Source organism: Dermochelys coriacea, chromosome 2, assembly GCF_009764565.3.
Source record: "Dermochelys coriacea isolate rDerCor1 chromosome 2, rDerCor1.pri.v4, whole genome shotgun sequence".
NCBI lineage: Eukaryota > Metazoa > Chordata > Testudines > Dermochelyidae > Dermochelys > Dermochelys coriacea.
In genome coordinates this window covers 170,430,584-170,453,685 of record NC_050069.1, presented here as the reverse complement: position 1 = coordinate 170,453,685, position 23,102 = coordinate 170,430,584, and the positions used below count along the sequence as shown (strand labels likewise).

At 45.7% G+C, this 23,102-nt stretch overlaps 1 long non-coding RNA gene across 1 annotated transcript; it reads left to right on the top strand.

Annotated features, from left to right (window-relative positions):
- Window positions 1–1,780: 1,780 nt before the first annotated feature.
- LOC122458867 lies at window positions 1,781–21,882 on the top strand. The gene is made up of 3 exons (XR_006279167.1): window positions 1,781–2,010; window positions 12,019–12,477; window positions 15,184–21,882. It is a non-coding gene; the product is annotated as an uncharacterized LOC122458867 (long non-coding RNA).
- Window positions 21,883–23,102: the final 1,220 nt, after the last annotated feature.

The following is a 23,102-nucleotide window of genomic DNA, read 5'->3' as shown; positions in this document are numbered from 1 at the left end:
GTTGCCAGAGGATGTTGTGAATGCAAAAACTATAACTGGGTTCAAAAATGAATTAGATAAATTCATGGAGGATAGGTCCATCACAGGCTATTAGCCAAGATGGTCAAGGATGCCATCCTATACTCTGGGCGTCCCTAGCCTCTGACTGCCAGAAGCTGAGAGTGGACGACAGGGGATGGATCACTTGAGAATTATCTTGTTGTGTTCATTCCCTCTGAAGCACTTGGCACTGGCCAAGTTTGGAGGACAGGACACTGGGCTAGATGGACCATTTGTCTGACCCAGTATGGCCATTATGTTCTTACCCCAGTGACCTTTCCAAATCAGATTTGAGGTAAATTAGTGGAGCAGAGCTGTTGCTTTGCCTGTACTTACCAATTACCTTACCCTCTACTCAGGGGTGCTGGAACAATTTGTATAATGGGGGTGCTGAGAGCCATTGAAATAAACTGTAAACCCTGTATATAATGGAAACCACGTCAAACCAGGGGTACGGTAGCACCCCCAACACCAATGCCTTTACTTATTCTATGGAGGGAGGATTCCAACCTCCATAACTGTCCTCCATAATCACTAAAATTCAAGATTCTGTTGGCCCTTCTCTTACCTCAAGGGGCGGACCCATTCATTGCTCTGGTGAGCTGCACCCACAACTCCAAGATTTAAATAGGCCTCCAAAAATGACCTGTATCTGTATTCAGCCCTTTATTTGATCAGCTTCAAAAAAATGTGTGAATAGTCAATTTATTTTAAGTGAAGCCTAGTTAACTCTTTTTAAAGATCCTAATCAGATTAAAAGGGGAAATCTAGCTCCTGGCACTGAGGCCATGGAGGATTTCCTACCAGCGGCATATTGAGGAGGCAAGATTCCAGGGGGAACACAGTGTACTTAGTCCTCACATACAGCACAAAGCTCAGTTCCTTGGGGACCTTTGTATGCCAATACAGGAGGGGACAGGGTGACAGGATAACTGCTTCCTGGATCTTCCCATCCTCCCCCTCCTAGAGACGGCCCATATTGCAGCTAGAGTCACGCTATGTCTACAGCCTCAGGACTTCAGTAGTAAGGGCCCTGAAATGACTCCCAGAGCGCCCTGAGCTGGAGAACAGTACACCTTTCTGGACTCAGCTGTGTGCCGATCCCCAGAATTTGAGCCTAATTGAGTTTCCCACAGGATTATGTAGAGGGCATTTCAGGCTGTTTCACTCATCTGTAATAAAACCCATCTTTTGTAATGTGCCTGAAGAATAACTGTAAATTGAGAGCAAGAAAAAACAGAGGGATTAAATGCTTGGGTAACACAGAAATATGATATGAAACTGAAAACAGAGAGAGAAAACATTTTATAAAAGCAGCCAGAGAAGCCTTCACTTTTTTCAGTCCTGGACAACACTGCCCTAGGGCTGAAACACTTTTATCACTTGGGAAAGGTTTGATGTTCCATTTGAAAAATGGACTGCTTTTAGGTACCTTGTTTAACCTAAGCATGTCAAAACCGACGCTCTTTCAGCGATGCAAAACTCCAGTAAACTAGAGGAGTTTAGCGTAGGACGCTCATCAAGTATTTGCAGGGCTAGCGACAGAAGCAGAGCAGCACGCTGAGCAGGGACGTGTGGCTCAGGGAAACCTGCTTCTCCTCGCACGACCCTCCCTTCGGGCGCGAAGTGTTATTAGGAGGGGGCTTTGTAGAAAGAGAATAAACACATAACAACAACGCGCTCATTGTGTGTTCCCTGTCTTTGGGTGGCTACGTGCCCCGTCCGCCGTCGGACGCTGCCCAGGCTATGTATTCCCGCCCCAGGCAGGGGTAGCAGGAGAGAAGCCTGTGCCATTGAAGGCTCTCGCCAGTCCCTTTCCATTTCAGCACGTAACGAGCACGAGGATCCGCAGCGAGCGGCCACCTCGCAGCCCGGCCGGAAGGGAAACCCCGGGACGCGCCAACAGCAGCCCGCACGTTTCGCACATCGCCCCAGCGAGCGGACAAGGGCGGGAACCCGGCCGGGCCGTAGGTAGGCAGCGGCCCGGAGCGCCTGTGCGCGGGGCAGCGGGGAGGGCAGGACGCGCCCCATTGAGGCCCGGGAAGCTGAACAAAGAGCGCGGCGTTTTGCCCTTTGTCCTTCAGGAGGCGGCTGGAAGCAGCATGATTCACCCGGGTCAGCCCGGGGTGAGGCTGCCCCTCTTCCCCGTGGCCGCCGCCCCGGCCCCCGCGCAGCGCTGCACAGCCGCACGTCCCCCCGCGCTTTCCGCCCAGCGCCGGCGGAGGAAGAATGTGTCACCGGGCGGCCTCTGACGCCAGCCCGCGTCCTGCCGCCGCCGCCGCTGACGCAGAGCCCGACACACAACATCCACCTGGCCCCGGCCGCCGCCTCCCTCGCTGCCGGGCTGGTGCCTGGCCCGCAGCACATAACCCAAAGGGCGGGGGAGCCGCAGCCGCGGCGCGGAGGGGATCGCTCCCCCCCCACCCCGATCCTGCAGACCGCCCCCCTTGGGGAGAGTCACTGGCCCCAGCGGTGCTGGGAGTGCGGAGCAAAGGGGGGGGGGGCGATTGCACCAGGGCCCTATAATCAGCCCCCCCCCCCCAGCACCCCCGTCCAAAAAACCTCCGTGTAAATCAGTGAGTCTCAGACTTGTTAGAGTGGTGACCCCTTTCACATAGCAAGCCTCTGAGTGCGACCCCCCCCCCCCTTCCCTTAAAATGAAAAACACCTTTTTATATATTTAACACCATTGTAAATGCTGGAGGCAAAGCGGGGTTTGGGATGGAGGCTGACAGCTCGTGCCCCCCCCCACCCCCATTTAATAACCTCCCTACCCTCTGAGGGGTCTCAACCCCCAGTTTGAGATTCCCCCGGTGTAAATAAAGTGAAATGGGAGAGGGTTGGCTCCAGTGAACATGGCCCCAGATTGCTCTGGCTGGGCCCATAACCTATACATCTAACTAACAAGAACACTGTACACCAGCCAGCTGCCCCCAAACAATCATAAGGGATCATTAATGACCCCAGCTACTCCCAACTCGTTAGCAGTTCATTGTGAAGGACAATGGGCTAGATTCTGCACTGTGTTAATCTCGTGTAAATCTGAAGTGATTTGGGGTTACTCAGGTTTTATACTGGTGTTAGGGTGGCCAGACTGCAAGTGTGAAAAATCAAGACATTTTTTGGGGGGTGGATGGGAGGCGTATAGTTGCATATATAAGACAGAGCCCTAAATCGGGATGGTCCTGGTAATAGTGGGACGCCCAGTCACTCTAACACAGAGGTGGGCAAACTACAGCCTGCGGACCACATCTGGCCCGCGGGACCGTCCTGCCCAGCCCCTGAGCTCCTGACCCGGGAGGTTAGCCCCCGGCCCCTCCCCCGCAGCCTCAGCTCACTGTTCTGCCGGCGCAATGCTCTGGGCGGTGGAGCAGCAAGCTCCTGGGGCAGCGCAGCTGCAGAGCCCAGTCTGACCCGGTGCTCTGTGCTGCGCGGCGCAGCTGCCTATCTTGGTGCAACTGCGCTGCTAGCCACCGGTGTTCCAGGCAGCACAGTAAGCAGGCAGGGAGCGGGGGGGCAGGGGTCCCCAGGAGGCCCTCAGGGAACAGAGGGGTTGGATGGGGCAGGAGTCCCAGGGCGGCCATCAGGAGGTGAGAAGCACAGGGGGTCGGATAGGGGGTGGGGACCGGGCCACGCCTGGCTGTTTGGGGAGGCACAGCCTCCCCTAACTGGCCCTCCATACAATTTCAGAAACCCTATGTGGACCTCAGGCCAAAAAGTTTGCCCGCCCCTGCTCTAACTCATGTACAGGAAAGCAGAATATGACCCACTGCTAACTCCCCCCAACTCTCCTCGCATAATTAAACATTAATGACTCTGTGACATAAAATCCTTGCCCCAATCACCCCAAAATTATAATTGATAATAAATGAAGCTGTGCATAAGTCCCTAACCACCCCCAAATAATTAATATGTATTGATTAATGACACTGTAAGTCCTCAAACTTCCCCCTGACTGACTAGTGACACTGTCACTAAAGTAAGGTTTCAGAGTAGCAGGCGTGTTAGTCTGTATTCGCAGAAAGAAAAGGAGTACTTGTGGCACTTCAGAGACTAACAAATTTATTTGAGCGTAAGCTTTCGTGAGCTACAGCTCACTTCATCGGATGCGTCACGAAAGCTTATGCTCAAAATAAATTCGTTAGTCTCTAAGGTGCCACAAGTACTCCTTTTCTTTTTGTGTAAAGTAAGTCTACAACTATTCCAATGCCAAACTAAGTACTGCAGCTTCACAGTTCTACGAAGACAACAACTATTTTATTCTCAAAATTGCTCTTGCCTGCTACAGAGGACCTACATATTCTGGGCCAGAACCTCAACTGGTGTAAATCAGTTTAGATCCAATGGACTTCAGTGGAACTACTGCAATTTACATCAGTCTCATAGAGACTTTATTTTTGTTCTTATTTTTTTTTTAAATTTAAAAATAAAATTATTTTATTTATTCTGAAAGGGTATAATTATCCTCTCACCTACAGCAGTGAAGACCAATGGATGTACACGGATTTACTCTTGTTTACACTGGCCTAAGTTAATGGAGAATGAGACTTTGCTCTTTGTGTATGCAAACATAACTGTGAATGATGGTCACTCGGATCACTGTATATTTTGCAGGGATTGTATGTGTAGATCTTAAAGCTTTACACACACTTTTTTGTTTATAATTTACTGTGGGCAGTCAGTTGTTTTTTTTACAGTGATAAGAAACTGCAATTGTACAGGGGCTGCAGAAGCTGCTTCAGAGCCATGTACTGAATATGAAGTTAATTTTGTTCTCCAAGATACTGCTGAACTTAATTGGAAATAGCACAAATTTGACCCATCTTCAGGGGTGCTGGAACTGGAGGTGTTAGGGTGAAATGGTTTCCATCAGATGCAGGGTTTACAGTTTTGTTCAATGGCTTTCAGCACCCCCACTATAAAAATTGTTGCAGTGCCACTGCCCATCTCAGGAGCTACACAGCCATTTCTTCTGTATATCCCAGTACTTAACTGGGGCCACAGTAAAATGCATAAAGAAAAGGAGTACTTGTGGCACCTTAGAGACTAACAAATTTATTAGAGCATAAGCTTTCGTGAGCTACTAAGGTGCCACAAGTACTCCTTTTCTTTTTGCGAATACAGACTAACACGGCTGCTGCTCTGAAACCAGTAAAATGCATGATATTAAGCTTATCTTACAGAGAAGGGTGAAGGACTGACTTAGCCATGCCACTATTTGTGGAATCTGTTGTTCCAGAGTGTCAAGATATGTAAAATCTGATGTTCACAACACTAAGTCATCCCCTCCAGGGATGACAATAATAAAAATAACAAACAGTGAATAAAAATTCAATTACACTGACTGTCTGAAGTGGCTTTTTGACACTTGTTTGGGCAGCAACTTGGCTTTAGGAGTGTGAGGTTAGTGCAACACCTCCCAGAAGAAGCGGGGGATAGAATTACAGTTTAATTTCCTAATGACCTTTTCAGCAGCATTCTGAACAGATATGAGCAGAGCAAGCTTGCATTTGTCAAGACCAGGGAAGAGGATGTTGCAAAATTGCAATGAGAGCCTGGATGAAAGGTTTTTAACTGTGTGGGTGGATGTTTTTTCAATACAAGAAGTAATCATATACTTTAGGCCAGAACCTCTGCTGGTGTAAATCAGCATAGCTCCCTGGAACTAAAAAACAGCAACAACAAAAGAGTAGTGCCTAGTAGTGTCTCCTGAGAGAGCATAGTGAATGTCTCTTTTGCAATATGCTGCATTAATTCTGCCTCACAAAATGGCAGCTACCCCTCCAGATAGTAGATTTCTTGGAAATTTAAAGGTGAAACCCAAAGAGAAAACAAAGTCTTAACACTTACCTACTTTGTAAATTTGAGTTAGAGTAGTCATGTGGGAACTCTGTGTTAAAAGTGGCTGAAGGTCACTGATAGGAAGGGCAACTGGCAAATTGCTCTTCTTCAATTCCTTATATCATCTACAGGTCAAACAACAGCATAATCATTTCATATCCCTAAGTAATAATGGTCATCAGCTTTAACTTCAGTGGATTTTCCCCTTCCCCTTCAGTGGATTTTCCCTAACTTCCCCCTTAGGAAGTTCCCCCCTAAACTTTTATCCTGTAACTGCTGGTGATTGCACTTCTTCATTATCTGCCCTTTTATTTCTACCAGTTCCCAGTGATTTCTTGACAAAACCTCACTTTTGTCTTTCTCTGTAATTTTCTTTGAAAACCTTCTGGCCTAGGCTTTAAAGATGGATTCTTTAGTCCATGCTATACCTATTTATTTTGATATCTCTAATCTAAATTAATTGAATCTATTGTATCATGGATGGTTTGTTAAGCCCCAGTATAGCATTCTTATGGAAACTAAAGACCCTCCACCTATAAGCAACCAAACTTGTCTGTCAGACTAACCCAAACAAAGGACCCTTTGGAAATCTTAGACTTAAACATGTGGAGCAAGTGCTGCTCCTGCCACTCTTCAGCAACATCTCATTGAGGTGACAGAGTGCTTCCCTTAGAGTTAATGTGAGATGACATCATCTCTCTATACAGTCACATGCTGTGCACTCCTAGGGAGAATAGATCCCATAAATGTTTAGGAACAGACATGTTCCAAAGAGAGTTTAATCAAGCAGTTAAACCTTAGTGTGATTTTAACAACATTACTGTAATTTGTTTTCACTTTTAATATGCTTCACTTCATTCCATATGCCCTGGTTGTGCCAGGGAGAAGAAATCTATATAATCATTATAGACTTTGTTTGTGAACAGGCTGGTGAAGTGGCTTTATAACATAATGATATGGTGCAGTAAGTATACTCTAAACAGTTAAAAACATGCTTCCTAATAAGCATGTGTGTGTGTGTGTGTGTGTACAAAGTAGATATACAGGCCAACATTTTCAAACCTGCATTCATTTAAGGTGCATTAATTTAAGCACCTAAATAAGTAGTCTGATTTTCAGAGGTGTTGTGACCGCTCAGTTCCTACTGCTCAGCAGCTATGAAAACCAGGCAACTTAAGTATAGGTGCCTAAATACAAAGTTAGGGACCAGATTTTTAAAGTTATCTAGGTCCCTAAAGTTGCATATAGATACCTAGTGGGATTTTCAAAAGCATCTAAGCAAGTTAGGTGCCTAATTCCCATTGCTTTCAAAGGGAGTTAGGCACCTAGCTTTTGAAAATACCACAAGGAGTCTATCTGAAGCTTTAGACTTCTAAATACCTTTGAAAATCTGACTCTAAGTACCTAACATGTAAATTTGAACATTTTAGCCCTATTGCAGATCTTTGTCATTTTCAGCCCTATTAGCTGAAATAATTTGGATGAGTGGCAGAAAAGTGAACAGTCGCAATTTGTGGCTTTTTTCCTACTGAAGTCTTTGGAAAGCTAAACAGGCAAACAATGGGATGTCAGCCTTTTTCCAGTGATTTATATGTCAAATTTGTAGGGCATTGAAAAGCCACACAAAGGTCTTGAAGCTGCAGAATGAAGTAAATAGCATGATGTAATATATTTAGCAAATGATAATATAAACTATGGATAAACACTACGGAGAGGGTTGAAAAATGCATTCCTTGGCTGAAATTAGTGGAGATTTTAGAGCCAAATTCAGGAGATGGGGGTGGCAATTTCCTTGGCTTCCTTATAACAAACAAACCATTACCTCTTCTAAGACAGCACAATATCTATAACACTTTTGGACTGGTAAAGTCTCACATCAGTCTTGAAAAAGTAAACTTCATCAATATGCCTTCTCCCCCTCCCCCAGGAATCATATGAAGGCTGACAGAAAGGTGGCATCCCTTCTTCTCAGAACCCACCCACGTATGTCTATACTACCTGGCGCTCTTACTTCCCCTGACCTGACAAGGCCTCCCATACAAGACTAGCACCCACCTGACACACCCTCCACTGCACTCAGCACCCTTCTTCCCACCCAGCCAGTCCATTCCTTTAGGCAACATCCATCTCAACCGGGGCCCTCAAACTGCACACACCCTTACTGTCTTTGTGGAAGAGGCTCCTCCTCCTTCTCTTTGGTGGGCTGCCTTCTCCGTTAGATCTACAGGGCAGATGGCTGCCTGGTAACAACCATCCCCTTCCTATCTACAATCTCTAACGGGTATGAACCTCTCCCCTTTTCATCCCTTGTGCAGCAGAGTGTACACTCCATGTCGTGGTAACATATAGGTCTAGAAGCCCTTGCAACTCTATATCCAAAACTTGGGAGGGGAAGGTCCGAATGGTTTAAAGGATTTTATAATAGGATACGGAAACTTTCATCACTGGATTGTTTTTAGCCTAGCTCATGTCAGAAGTTGTTACTGAAAGTAGATAATTTCATGATTTGTGTGAAAGGAGGTGGTGGTCTTAGTCTATTTTCTAGCAGACACCTGGCCATGTCACAGACAACATTCCAACAGCTGGCACTAACTGGTATCTTGTACCACAGATAACAATAATTGAATGGTCATGGAACTTGAACTACTCTTTGGACACTAATGAGACTTCATCCAGGAGAGGGCTGAGGCACAAGTGTTGTGTGATTTAGGGTTGTTTATGCTGATATCCATATTGTGCATACTCTATGAATAAATATGACTTCAGCCTTGAGTACTGTCACTCTGGCATCCTTCATGAGCATCAAATCCTCACCAGATTCAGTAGGAAGTAGAAATATATGTATGTACAATATATTTTAATAGAAAAAGGCATGTCTTCAGCTGACCCTGGCACCATTAAGCTCACACAGATTGTTCAGTCTGCATCACTCCTCCTGAATCATAAACAGAGAAGAATAGATACATATGACATTTGTTGGTTTTATTGTACTAAAAAGACAATTTTCTGTTGTTCTCTCTGAGAAGATACTAGTGATGGGCAAAGCTCCAGAGTTTTAGAGGTTTGACTTGGGTAAGGTTACATCTTTCTCTACCTATTTCTGGCCTAACTTAGGGCCCCAAACCTCTCCAGAGTTACACTCTTGACCATGAAAAGGCATTATTGTTTCAGCAAATGTGTTCATATGGGAGTTATACCAGTATAACTATAACAGTGGTAGGGATATGGCAGTGAATTTCCATGTATAGATAAGCCCTAAGAAATCAATAGCCCTAAGCAGGAGAGGAGATAGTGAAATTGTGAATTAATTTTTAACTTGCAGCTTTTCTGTGCCTTTATAAGAAGCAGCCTTCAAAGGGAACACGTGCACAGGTAAAGCACAACACAACAAACAGACAAGCAGACTGCCATCATGGTAGTTCCTCCTCTTCCATTTTGAAGATATGGTCCATACCGGGGCGGGCAAACTATGGCCCACGGGGTGGATCCAGCCACTCAGGGCTTTGGATTCAGCCCGTGGGATTGCACCCCGTGTTGCTGCGTGTCCCGTACCGCTCTCAGAAGCGGTCAGCATCACGTACCTGGGGCCGGGTGTGTGTGGGGGGGAGCAGAGAGCTCCGTGCATTGCCCTTGCCTCCAGGCACCGTCCCTGCAGCTCCCATTGGCCAGGAACGGGGAACTGCGGCCAATGGGAGCTTTGGGGGAGGTACCTGGAGGCGTGGCAAGGCACTGAGCCCTGTGTCCCCCCTCCCCCAGGGGCCGCGCAGGGACGTGGTGAGTGGTGCGGCGCGGCGTGGGGCTAGGGCAGGCATGCAAGGAGACTTTCTTGGCCTTGGTGTGCACCGCTGTCATCCTGGAACCGCTTTAGGTAAGCGGCACTGGGCTGGAGCCCAAACCTCTCCTGCACCCCAACCCCTTGTCCTGAGCCCCCTGATGCACCCCACAGCCCTCCTGCACTACAACCCCCTGCTGCACCCTGCACCCCCGTGCACCCCAACCCTCTGCTCTGAGCCCCTGCTGCACCCCAGCTCCCTGCCCTGAGCCCCCTGTTGTACCCCAAACCCCTCCTGCACTTCAACCCCCTGCCCTGAGCCCCTTCCCATAGTCCGCACCCCTGCCCTGAGCCCTCTCATACACCCTGCATCCCTCCTCTGCCCCAGTCCCTTGCCCTGACCCCCTTCCTGCACACTGCACCCCCTCCTACATCCCACACTCCCTCCCACACCCCAACCTCCTGCCCCGACCCTGCATACAGTTTCCCCACCCAGATGTGGCCTTCGGGCCAAAAAGTTTGCCCATCCCTGATCTATGCTCAACGTGTGCTGCTTGCACTCTGCCAAGGCAGAAAAGAAATGGGAGGAGTCCTGGCTCTGCTTTTCCCCCTTGAGGGTGTATAGTGATGTTTATACTTCTCTGGCCCTTGCATTTAGAGAGCACAAGAAATGTGATTGTGACTGCCCTGGTACAGGGATGCAAGGATGAGTATGCTTCTTTCACTCACTGCCTTGCACAATCATGGCAGGCTAGCTGTCATGTGACCCTTGGTGATTAATTTCAGTGCAGGAAAATGGCTGAATGACTAAATCAGTGTTACTAACTTTTGCAGTTGTGGGAGGGGCATGGGGGTTAGAGCTTTGGCCCTGTCCCATCAAAGTGCCAGCTAGCAGAGCTGAGCTGGGATAAAAGGTGTAGCAAGTTATGTCTTTTTCAGGACTGCAGTAAATAGCAAATTCCTTGGAGCTGGACAGGAATTGTGACAGAAAGTATGTCTATACTGCAATTAAAAACCCGCAGCTGGCCCTTGCCAACTAACTTGGGCTAGTGAGGCTTGGGCTAAGGGGCTGTTTAACTGTAGTGAAGACATTTGGGTTTGAGCCCAGGCTCTAGGACCCTGCCAGATGGGAGGGTCCCAGAGAGGGTGACCAGATAACAAGTGTGAACAATCGGGACATTTTGGATATAGTTACCTATATAAGACAAAGCCCCTAATATCGGGATGGTCCTGATAATATCAGGACGTCTGGTCACCCTAGATCCAGACCTCAGGTTGCAGTTTGAGTCCATATGCTTACACTGCAATGAAACAACCCCTTAGCCCAATTCAGCTAGCATGGGCCAGCCATGGGTGTCTAATTGCAGAACAGACATACCCTATGATTCCTTTCTTGGTCTCATCCTGGGACTGAGTAGCTTTGTCCAACCCCTTACTTAGGACTGAACCTTAAGGCTCAGTCTACACCTTAGTGTTTTTAAATTGTCTCAAAGGAGTGCAGGGTGGTGTGGGGGAGCGCTTCTATTTCATGTTGAATTTTGTCTTTTTGACTAACTCTCTTCCTAACCATTATTTCAGTGGTCCTTTGTAGCAGATTTTGCTGGGATTGAGTAAGTCTGCTGTGAAAAGTGATATGTTATATGTATGTGAATGTCACTTTTCACAGTAGACTTACTAGCTAGCCAATAAATAAATTATAGTGACTTGGACGTGTATATGTGCATATTTATTTGTTTTTCTGAAGCTAATTAAGTATTTTAGGAAGAAGTGTGAGAGCGGCCACCAGCAAGAGTTGGTGGCTGCACTCTGAGGCCACCAAATAACTTGTCCTGAGAACCCCTGAATTAGATGCTATTTTACCTTTATGTTTTTATCGTTGAATGATGACAGTATAAAAATAGTGGTTCATCTCCCTACTATCTCCCTATTCGGAAAACAAAGACTAAACAGGGTTTGCTTTATCAGATTACCCAGACTTTGCTTACAGAGGACATACTTGTGAAACCCCTGGACACCAGGCATTAGGAAAGTTCACCTCTCTGTCACCGTGGCCAATGCCTTATTTACCATTCACACCATTACTGTTTCAGGAAATGATTTCTCCCCTTCCAGTTACTGCCAGAATAGCATGGATCTTTCTGGGGACCTCCACTGACATCTCTACCAATATTCCCTACTGTCAGCTACTAGCCCTGTAAACAACCACTCAGACCAGATGAAATTTCCCCCCATGCAAGGAGCCAGCATGAGGCCTATTAAATCTTATTTTGAAGTGATTCCAGCATGCATAGGCCTTCTGCTGGCTCTCTCAATGTGCCAAGTCATGATTTTATCAAGAATCTCACCATGTTTTTCTATATCCACAGCTCCTGGAGTCTTTTGATTACATGAGAATCCCAACTTTAATTAACAAGCTTTTCTCTGCAACTCTGAGGGACAGAAACTTTTAAGAAACTGAAATGATAAAGACTCAGAATAAGCATGCAAGTTTAAAAAAAAATGCCCTAATTTATTATTTTTTATAATCTCATGGTTTTTATGCAATTCTCATGATGTTTTGGGGCCTGACTCATGACCTTTAAAAGTTTAAAACTGGGACCACTGCCTTCTGCACAGGGGTGAATTTTACTCAATGTGATTTCTTTCTGATTTTATTTCCTCTGAAGAGATCTCCTGGAGCTCATTGCAGTCAGCAGATTGCCACCTTATGCTATACTGCCTCCTCTCTCTTCCCCTGTTTATTCCCCATGTCAAGAGTGTAATCAACGATATTTGCCTAAGAAGATTTCAAGTGAAAAGTTTTAGCCGATATATTATTACAAAAGGTAGTTAAGAATGAATTACTTCTCTGATACAATGGCAAACTTTATTATACTGCATGCCAGTGACAACTACAGGACTAAATGTACCTTTCAGCTATACACGGATACAAGGCCTGTCACTCATTTTGCACCATAATTTACCACTGCTGTTATTCCACTGTTCATTTCTGTAAATCAGGATCACATGTGTTGAAAGATAAAAGCTCACTCCTAGGGGAATTCTGTGCCACTGCGCATGCGCAGAATTAATGTCCCCCACAGATTTCTTTGCTTCTCCGCAGAAAAATGACTTTCTGATGGGGAAGCCACAAGAGTGGTCATGCAATCCTCAGCAGTATGTTTCAGATGCCATGAGCAAGTGGCAGAGAGGTAAATCACTAAGGGGCAGGGTGTGGGACTGAGGAAGACCCAGCTGGGGCTCCTACCCTGCGTTGGCCTCAGGTGCTAGTCCCGGCTGGGCAGGGGAGGATGGGACTTCCTCTTTCCCTGCACGGCATCCAGGGCCAGGTGAGACCCATCCCCAGATTTCTCACCCAGCTTCAGGAAGCTCTGCAAACTCTCCCCCTCCCCACTTCTTGCACCCATTACTCCTCAGCTGCAGGGGGAAGGATCCATGTACAGGGAGCTGCTCCCCCATCTGCCCAATCCCCATGCATCCAGACCCCCTCATACTCAGACCCTTGCCAAACCTCACCATTCTGCACTCAGAACCCCTCCACCACATGAGCCCCACTTTCCCTGCATCTGGAGCACCCTGACAAGCCACCCACACCTGGATTCCCACCCCACCAAGCTCCAACCAGCTGCACCTGGATCCCCACCCAACTGAGCCCCACTCCTCCAGCATCTGGACCCCTCACTGAGCCTCCCAAACCTAGACTACCCTGCCAAGCTTTATCCCCCCAACACCCAAACCCTCTCCTGTTGAGCCCCAACCACCTTCATGTGGACTCCCCTGCAGAATCCCATTACCGTTGCACCCAGACCCCCCCAACAAGCCCCTGTGCAACCAGATCCCCCACTGAGCCACCTGCACCCAGACTAGCCAACACAGAACCCTCTCAACCCGCACCCGATACTAAGCCCCTGCATACTTGCATCCTGCCTTGCTGAGCCTGCCTGCCCACACCTGGTGCACCTGGCACGGAGGGGCAGGGCCCTGGGGTGTTTCTGGGGCAGGCCTGGTCCTTGCACTGTGTCAGGGTTGGGTGTGGCCTCACCGCTGAGTGTATGTCCCGGGTGTGGGTGGACACAGTGATCTCCCACCTCTGTGCAGCCAGTGGGCTGTGCTCCCCACTGCCATGCTGGAGCCTCCACATTTATTTGACAAATACAATTTGCAGAATTTTGCAGAATTTTAAAATATTGTGCAGAGAATTTTTTTTTTTTTGTCGCAGAATTTTAAATGTTTTGGTGCAGAATGCCCTCAGGAGTAAAAGCTTCATCTGTGTTAAAAGTGTTCATCTAATGTCAAACGCAGCTATTTCATGCCATGCTTCCTTCTTTGCAGACATTACTCATACGTCTTAAAGGCCAATGTCACATACATAGGCTCTTGCAGGCTAAGAATTATTGATAAATCCAAAATTTCATTTCCACTCCCCATTCTAAAGAAATGAGCTCTGGCTTATGCTCCTGAGTTATGTAGGACCAGGAGAGCTCATAGGATCTTTTGTGCCTGATCATTGCATTACTCAGTATGTTGAAGCAGAGTAACACTGGAATCATGTGGTTCTGAATCAGGCCTCTTTTGTGTGTATAGTGATTTAAAATGCTGCAGTTATCCTATGCAGTGTTATAGCTATGTTCATCCCAGGATATTAGAGAGACAAGGTGGGTGAGGTAATATTTTTATTGAAGCAGCTTCTGTTCCAGACCTGAAGAAGAGCTCAAAAGCTTGTCCATCTCACAACAGAATTTGGTCCAATACATTTTTATTATCTCACCCACACTGTCCCAGCAATTATCCTATATAATGGAATGCTAAACTGTATTATACTGTTCAGCCACTAAGTGGCACTGTGTGTAAAATACCCTATTTAAAGTCTAGTCATACCTGGCAGACTACTAAAGGATTTTATGATGAATACATCTGGTGTGTATAAGCAAGCCCTGTAGCCAGTCCACATCTGATACAGAAGTACATGACATGGTGTCAGGAGTAAACTAAGAACAGAAACAGAAGGAACAAAGCTTGCAAGATCTCATCAACATGCCACTCTTAAATGCTTCAGAGAACTTCAGCTTTGATAAACCTTCAGAATGGACAGATTGGAAACAAGATTTCACATTGCCACTGTGCTCTAAAAAGGAAGTGGAAATATACAGGTATCTTCTTTAATTTATGCTATGGGCAAGCAGGCAGAGCATCTCTTTAAATCTTTTGACTTTACCAAAGACAGTCACAAAGATGACTATGAAAGGGCTCTGGCTATGTTTGATGCATACTTTATACCTCAGAGAAATGTGGTTTATATAACAGTATGTTTCCACCAGAGAATTCAAGAACCAGGGGAAAATGTTGAATATTTTCTAAGAGCTCTGCATAATTGGCTGAAAACTGTGATTTGGGGAATGCAAAACATGAAAATATCAGAGACAGGCTGCTCACTGGATTAACAGATAAAAACCTATAACATCGCTACAACTGAAGAGAGATTTAACCCCAGCAACAGCTACATAGAGAGCAAAAAAGTCTGAGCTGGTAAGACAGCAAAATCTAGAGCAACTTGACAAACCTAAAAAACCTGAAACTGGCTAAGAAATTGTACACAAAACACATGAGTGTTAAAAGTCATTATAATAAAACCCCTGAGACAAGGAGAGAGAACTCACAGACTACAAAGGACAAAGGACAAATTCCAGCCTACATGCACAAGGTGTAGAAAAAGTCACATCCCAAGAGATGATGCATGTCCAACCAGAGGCACACACTGTAATAAATGCATAAAATATGGACATTTTGCTTCTGTTTGCCACATCAAGTCAGTCAAGGAGTTGATTCATATTGCAGACAATCAGGAGCTGACGTTTCTGGGATCTATTACTGTTGACATAGAGGCTTCCTGGAAAGTGAAACTGAATATTCATGGCAAGATTACTGACTTTAAAAATTGACTCAGTAGCTGATGTCACAGTCATATCCAGTCTCCTTCAACCCCTTCCAGAGCTGAAGTCACCTGCCACAGCTCTGACTAGTCCTAGAGGTATTCTGCACTGCCCAGGCCAGTTCACCACAGAAACAACTTACAAAGACAAAGCTATGGATTCAGAGTCTATGTGATCAAAGGACCACAGACCAACAGCCTCTTGGCCCTATGTGTGGCAGACACAATGGGCCTAGTGAGAAAGGTGGAAGAATTCAATAGAATATTTGGTGATATTGGACTTTTGAAAGACAATCCAGTACAAATAACATTAAGAGACAATGCAGAACCATGTAGTGTTCATTCACCCCATAGGATTCCTATCCCATTACTTCATACTGAGTTAAAGAGAATGGAGCAGATTCTCTTGATTATGCCAATGTCTGAGCCAACAACATGGGTGTGTCCCAATGTTACCAGTTATAAAGAAAAATGGAAAAAAATACAAATCTGTGTGGATCTTAAAAGATTTAACGAAGCAGTTGTAATAGAAAAATATTTCCTTCTACTATTGGATGACTTCCTCCCCAAAGTGAAAGGAGCTACAGTATACTCTAAGCAAGATGCCTCAAGCAGATTCTGGAAAATTCCTTTAGCCAAAAAAAGTGCTAAACTGACTACATTTATGACACCCTTTGATAGATTTTGCTTTTGAACATTATATTTGATCAGTGCACCTGAAATTTTCTAAAGAAAGATGACAGAATTGTTAAGGAATAGAAATGGAGCTCTCATTTTCATGGATGATATTCTGACATAAAAATTTTCAATGGAAGAATAACAAAACTCTCAACAGAGTCCTGAGCCTAATCCGTCAGTTTTAGTCCAGACTAAACAAGGAAAAATGCATTTTCCGCCTACCCCAAATGGAATTTTTGGGACCGATAATAAACAAAGATGGAATCAGTGTTAAGCCTGAGACAGTAAAAGTGTAACCCTTCTGCCAGCTGGTGCCGGCAGCAACTAGTGCCGGGTTCAATATCTAGAGGTTCCTTTTCAAAAATACAACACAGAGCCGTTTCAAGCCCCCACTCTGTAACCTGGGGAAATTACACGCCACCCCTCAGTGCCCCTCTCGCAAGCACAGAATCTGAGTGTAGAAAAGAAAATTTTTAATGAAAGAAGGGAAATCACCCAGCATTAATTAGGAAAAAGGCCACAAGCAGGATTAATAATCATAAAACTGTGAGCAGGACACCTATCCCAGAGTGCATGGGACAGTGTTTTCTACCTCATGTTCTTGAGTTCTACAACCAAAAGTTCCTTTACTGTGCCCCTCTCTCTTTCCTCACCATACCCTACTCACAGTGGTTGTCCTTGGTCAGTGAGGACCCAGGGTTCAGAGGTGCATCTGTGTGAGTTCACCTCCCACCCAGGGAAGAAGACACCTATCTTGCTCCACCTGAATACTTGCACCTTGCTGACTGTTCCTCCTCCGCCACTCCCCTTGGCTGCCCCCCGCCAGCTGCCCACTGCTGCTCGCCGCCCGCAGTAGACACTCACGGAGCCCAGCATTGCTCTCAACAACCCGTGAGTTTGAAGATGATGCAGATGCATATGTCTTTGGCGGCTGCTGTGGATACTTACAGACCAGTGTCAGAAAAGAGTCTACACCAGCTACAAAAAAGCAGCCTTGACAGACATTCAGCTTCTAAGAAATTTCTAAGATACATTGGGACGGCTGGACCAAGTACCTAAAGAACACTAAGGAAGCAACAAGAGACCGTTTTGTGGCACGTGGACAATTAAGCCAATCAAATGGACTCACGATTAAAGACAATTGAATTGTAATTCCAGACAAAATGAGAAGAGAAATCCTAAATCTCCTCCATGAAGGACATTGGGGATTAAAAGAACAGGAGTGCTTGTGGCACCTTAGAGACTAACAAATTTATTTGAGCATAAGCTTTCGTGAGCTACAGCTCACTTCATTGGATGCATGCAGTGGAAAATACAGTGGGGGGATTTTATATATACAGAGAACATGAAACAATGGGTGTTACCATACACACTGTAACAAGAGTGATCAGGTAAGGTGAGCTATTACCAGCAGGAGAGAAAAAAATAAACACTGTAGATGGGTCAACCAGTCAGTGTGGTGGCTGGGCATCAGCAAGGACATAAAGAATAAGCATCTGCATGTGAACATTGAAGAACTAACAGACCAACACAACACAACACAAAGAACCTTTAATAACAATACTTCTACCAGATAGACCTTGGAACAGACTAACTGCAGATTTCTGCAAATTCAGAAGACATCATTATCTGGTTGTTGTGGACTAATTTTCCAGGTATGTAGAAATAATGCACTTTAAAGACATAACATGTCACAGGGTTATCAAGAAACTCAAGTTCACTTTTGCTCATTTTGGTATTCCAGAACAACTAATGATGGATAATAGACTTGTAGCACCTTAGAGACTAACAAATTTATTTGTTAATTTATTCACTGCAGTAAAATTTAAGTCCTTCTGAACAAAATATGATTTCGGTCATATTACCAGCAGCCCACATTGCCTACAAGCAAATGGAGAGACAGACAGTTGTACAGATAGCCAAGAAAATCCTACAGCAGGAAGATCCATTCCTTCCTCTTCTGAGTTATAGATCAACAACAGCTAACATGGAATATATTATGTTTAAAATGTTTTCAGGATATTTTGCTGTTTTATATATATGATTAAACAGCACAGTGAAAAGGACAGTCACTTGTAATGATTGCCTGGTGCTTCTAGGTCATTTAGACTTCTATTTGGGTAAGCAGAGTCAGAATGAGCTCTACCCTGACATCTGGTGGTGAGCTGTGGAAAAAGACTTTAGGGGCTGATCTCGTTTGCATGGGCACACCCACCCTGCCTAGCATGATGGACTGCTTGCCCAAATGGTCACTTTGGCTGCTCTGGGATCCCAGTCTCTTTGTTATTGGGACAGGAGTAGTAAAGGGTTGTTATCCTGGTTATGTGAATCAAGGACAGTAGAATTGTACTTGGCATTTTATGACGGAGGGACTCGCCCTCAACTAAGTAGCACTTGCTAGGCAAGGGACATGGGTTCCAAAACCCAGTGAATTGTGGGGGGCCGGGGCCAAAATACTATGTTGACTCCCCTCTGTGTAATAATAGAGCTAATTTTAGCTCTATTAGGAGTCTTGTTATGTGCTGCAGAGCTGAAACCACTAAAGAGCTGAAATTACTAAGAGCTGAGATCCCTGAGAGCTGTGTTAAGTGTGTGTGTGGGGGGCCTGAAGACAAGTTGGTGAGCAGACAGCAGGACAGCTAGCAGGGAGAGCAGAGTGCAGTGGATAGCTGGTAGAGAGGAGCAGACAGCAGGATGGCTAGCGGAGAGCAGAGAGGAGTGGAGTGGATAGCTGGGTGGCTGGTGGATAGAAGTGGCCAGCAGGATAGCTGGCGGAGAGATGCAGCTGACGGTGAAGACTGCAGCAGAACCCCATGGAGAAGCGTGACACTCGGCCATTGACTCGAGCAGCGGATCATGTAAGATGCCCCCCATACCTCCCTCCACTTCCACCCAGGCTGGGAGGTAAACTCTGCAGATGAACTTCTGAACTCTGGGGGACTGCACTTATCAAGGGCAGAAACTCTGTGTGTGTGTGTGGGGGGGGGTGACTATTGAGTTGCTGGACTTAAGACCCTGTGGGGAAAAGGACACTGCCAAACTTACTTGGTGGTGGGTCTTTTGCTCACGGTTGGTATTATGAATCCTGTTTGTGGTGTTTCCCCAACATAATGCTGCATTGCTTCCCTCCTTTATTAAAAGGCTTTTGCTACACTCAGACTCTGTACTTGCAAGAGGGGAAGTATTGCCTCTTAGAGGCACCCAGAAGGGTGGTATGTAATTGTCCCAGGTCACTAGGTGGGGGCTCGATCCGATTTTGTATTGTGTTATTGAAACGAAACCCCTAGATACTGAACCCGGCCCTTGTTGCTGCCAACTCTGATGGGCAGAAGGGTTACATATATGATTAAACAGCACAGTGAAAAGGACAGTCACTTGTAATGATTGCCTGGTGCTTCTAGGTCATTTAGTCTTCTATTTGGTCATAGTACAACTCCTGATGGGAAGACAACTCAGAACTACTGTTCCAACATTGGAATAGAATCTGTCTCCAAAGTGACCAAACATGAAGAGTGTAGCCAAACTGGATAAAAAGTTTAAAAGAGCTTATGAACACTTTTACAACAAATATCACTCCATTAGAGAATTACCAGATCTAGAACCTAGTGACCATCTTCATGTGAAATTGAATGAAGAAAACGGAGGGACAACACCAGATGTCATGAAGAAAAAGAATTCAGCACCCAGATCCTATGTGATCAAGACCAACAATGGAGAGTTCAACAGAAACCATCAACATCTACAGTTTGTTCCTCAAAAAACAAAAACAAAAACCCAACCCCCCAAAAAACAAACAGCAAACTCTATGGATGACATATGCAGAACAAGAAGATGATGACTCAAGGATTTTAAAGCAACCACAACCAGTCATTGCAGATGACCAAGTTGTTATACGGTCAAATTGTGTAATTAAAAAAACAGTACTATTCAGAGTCACTTAACAGACTCATACGGACTGAACTTCAAAATGTATTGTGATAGTTTTAAATGTTGTATATTAGGGGTGACCAACCTGAGCCTGAGAAGGAGCCAGAATTTACCAATGAACATTGCCAAAGAATCACAGTAATACATCAACAGCCCCCCATCAGCTCCCCCACCCTGCTCCCAGCGACTCCCACCCACCAACAGCCCCGCCCATTAACATCTCCCACACCCTCCTTGCACCTCCCAATCAGATGTTTCGTGGCATGCAGGAGGCTCTGGGGGGGAGGGGGAAGAGCGAGGACACAGCAGGTTTAGGGGAGGGCGCGGGAAGGGGTGGAGTGGGGGCAGGGCCTGTGGCAGAGCCAGGGGTTGAGCAGTGCTCATCCCCTGGCACATTGGAAAGTTGGCACCTGTAGCTTCAGTCCCGGAGTCGGTGCCTATACAAAGAACCGCATATTAACTTATGAAGAGCTGCATGCACAGATTGGCCACCCCTGTTGTATATGGTAGGAATGTAAAACATAAAGGAAGAGATGTAATGGAATCCTAAATTGTATTATGCTGTTTAGCCAGTAGGTGGCACTGTGTATAAAATGCCTTATTTAAACCTAACAGCCATACCGAGAAGAGCATTAAAGGATCTTCTGATGAACTCATCTGGTATGTATAAGCAAGTTTGGTAGCCAGTTCATATCTGGTACAGAAGTACATGACACCCTATATGTTTGTATCTGTTAAATCTCTCTGAAAATAATGGGGGAATTTCTCTAAATCTCATTCTCTGTGTCAGCTATCTGTCTAAATACACAGACACCCCCACCCCCACATGTAGGGCCAGAATGTAATACACTTTGTTTCAGTGAAACCAAATAGCTGTCTTTTATGATGCTTATATAGTCTTTGTACTGTTCCTGTAAAAGAAAGGATACTGTTCAGACAGGAAATGCAACTAGACAATGAGGTAGTATATTTGCTAGAAATGAAAAATGGAGGGGACACACAGCATAAAACACTGAGGGCAAGACTGTGATATCCTTACTCACATGAAGCATTCCCTTGATAAGTAGCCTCACTGATTTTTGGGGTAAGTTATTGCTCAATGTGAGTAAGGGTACTACAGTCTGACTTTTATTTAGTAAACATTTAACTATATAAAGGCATTATAAATCACTATTCATCTCCTTTAACTTGAAAAAAACCTCTCATCCTAATGGTGGACAGTAAGGTCAAGTCACCAAGAGAGTGTTTGATAATCCCCACTGGCAGAGTAATCTGAGTTTTAGTTTCATTGGAAATGAACCACAGCTCGCGCGCGCGAGAGAGAGAATTCAGCAGGGTATGAGATCAGCTAACTCTAATGGTATATCTATGCTGCAGCCAGAGCTGTGAATAGCCGCTTCTGTAGACATAACCCCAATAGCTGTACTTTAGCTAGCTCGCTAAAAATAGAAGTGAGGGTACAATGATGTGGGCTTTAGCACTGGCTGTACAAGCAAGTATGTACTCAAAAGGATCAGACAGACAGCACTGCGGCATCCTCACTTCTATTTCTCATGAGCTAGCTAGAGCATAACAAGCCTGGGTATGTATACACAAGCCATTCATACTCCTGTTTGCAATGTGGACTTACCCTAAATTAATAATAGTGTATATTGTGGTGACCTGTATTAAGATTTCACTTGCAGATGGTTAGGCCACTTAGCCCTGGTCTACGCTAGGCGTTGAGGTCAAATTTAGCAGCGTTAAATCGATGTAACCCTGCACCCGTCCACATGACGAAGCCCTTTTTTTCAACTTAAAGGGCTCTTAAAATTGATTTCCTTGCTCCATTCCCGACAAGGGGATTAACACTGAAATTGGTTTTGCTGGGTCGAATTTGGGGTACTGTGGATGCAATTAGATGGTATTGGCCTCCAGGAGCTGTCCCAGAATGCTCCATTGTGACTGCTCTGGACAGCACTCTCAACTCAGATGCACTAACCAGGTAGACAGGAAAAGGCCCTCGAACTTTAGAATTTCAATTTCCTGTTTGGCCAGTGTGGCAAGCTGAATGTGATCATGCAGAGCTCATCAGCAGAGGTGACCATGATGGAGTCCCAGAATCGCAAAAGAGCTCCAGCATGGACCGTACGGGAGGTACGGGATCTGATCGCTGTATGGGGAGAGGAATCCGTGCTATCAGAACTACGTTCCAGTTTTTGAAATGCCAAAACATTTGTCAAAATCTCTCAGGGCATGAATGACAGAGGCCATAATAGGGACCCGAAGCAGTGGCGCGTGAAACTTAAGGAGCTGAGGCAAGCCTACCAGAAAACCAGAGAGGCTAACGGCCGCTCCGGGTCAGAGCCCCAAACATGCCACTTCTATGATGAGCTGCATGCCATTTTAGGGGGTTCAGCCACCACTACCCCAGCCATGTTGTTTGACTCCTTCAATGGAGATGGAGGCAACATGGAAGCAGGTTTTGGGGATGAGGAAGACGATGATGATGAGGTTGTAGATAGCTCACAGCAAACGTGGAGAAACTAGTTTTCCTGACAGCCAGGAACTGTTTCTCACTCTGGACCTGGAGCCAGTACCCCCCGAACCCACCCAAGGCTGCCTCCTGGACCCGCCAGGCGGAGAAGGGACCTCTGGTGAGTGTACCTTTTAAAATACTATACAAGGTTTAAAAGCCAGCATGTTTAATGATTAATTTGCCCTGGCATTCATGGCTCTCTTGGATATACTCCCAACGCCTTTGCAAAAAGTTTCTGGGGAGGGCAGCCTTATTCCATCCACCATGGTAGGACACTTTACCACTCCAGGCCAGTAGCACGTACTTGGGAATCATAAGCTTTCGTGAGCTACAGCTCACTTCATCGGATGCATTTGGTGGAAAAAACAGAGGGGAGATTGATATACACACACAGAGAA